The following is a 604-nucleotide window of genomic DNA, read 5'->3' on the forward strand; positions in this document are numbered from 1 at the left end:
TTTCCGCTCCGCGCTATGAACAAGCTGTTGCACATGGTCGGAAAGAACGAGTTTCCGATCCATGTACCCGAAGTAATTACTTTGCGTGTGTGGCAGGCGAAAAGCTCTAGTTTCCGCTCCGCGCCGTGGACAAGCTGTTGATCATGGTCGGAAAGGCCGAGTTTCAGATCCATGCTCGTATTGTCTTACGCGGTCGCGAAAATATACCAAGCCGATTACAGTTGTACTAAGCAGTCATAGATATTGTGTAATTTATCGTTCCCGGTTAAAGATATTAATTTATTTAGTTACAAAAAAGCGATTCGCGTTTACGTTTACCTCATAAACTGAACAGAAATACAGTTCACCAGCTGGACGATAAGGTGCAATGTAAGGGTTTTCATGTTATTTATTCAAAATCTCAAGTAAGGTTTTCTTAATGGTAAAATGCGAGTCGGAGGTGTCAAAATAGTCGTAATGCTTATTAAAATCCTGGCATAGGCAACGAAAAGCATCATGCATTTCAAAATTTGTTCTACAAATAGTTAACTTAATGGGCTTGTAATGTCTAGAAGGCCTAGAAGGAATACAAAACGTGATCTGGTTCAGTAGAAAGGGACTATTG

The sequence above is a fragment of the Rhagoletis zephyria genome, unplaced genomic scaffold (genome assembly GCF_001687245.7).
Source record: "Rhagoletis zephyria isolate East Lansing unplaced genomic scaffold, Rhagoletis_zephyria_1.1 Rzeph_scaffold_00950, whole genome shotgun sequence".
Classification (NCBI taxonomy): domain Eukaryota; kingdom Metazoa; phylum Arthropoda; class Insecta; order Diptera; family Tephritidae; genus Rhagoletis; species Rhagoletis zephyria.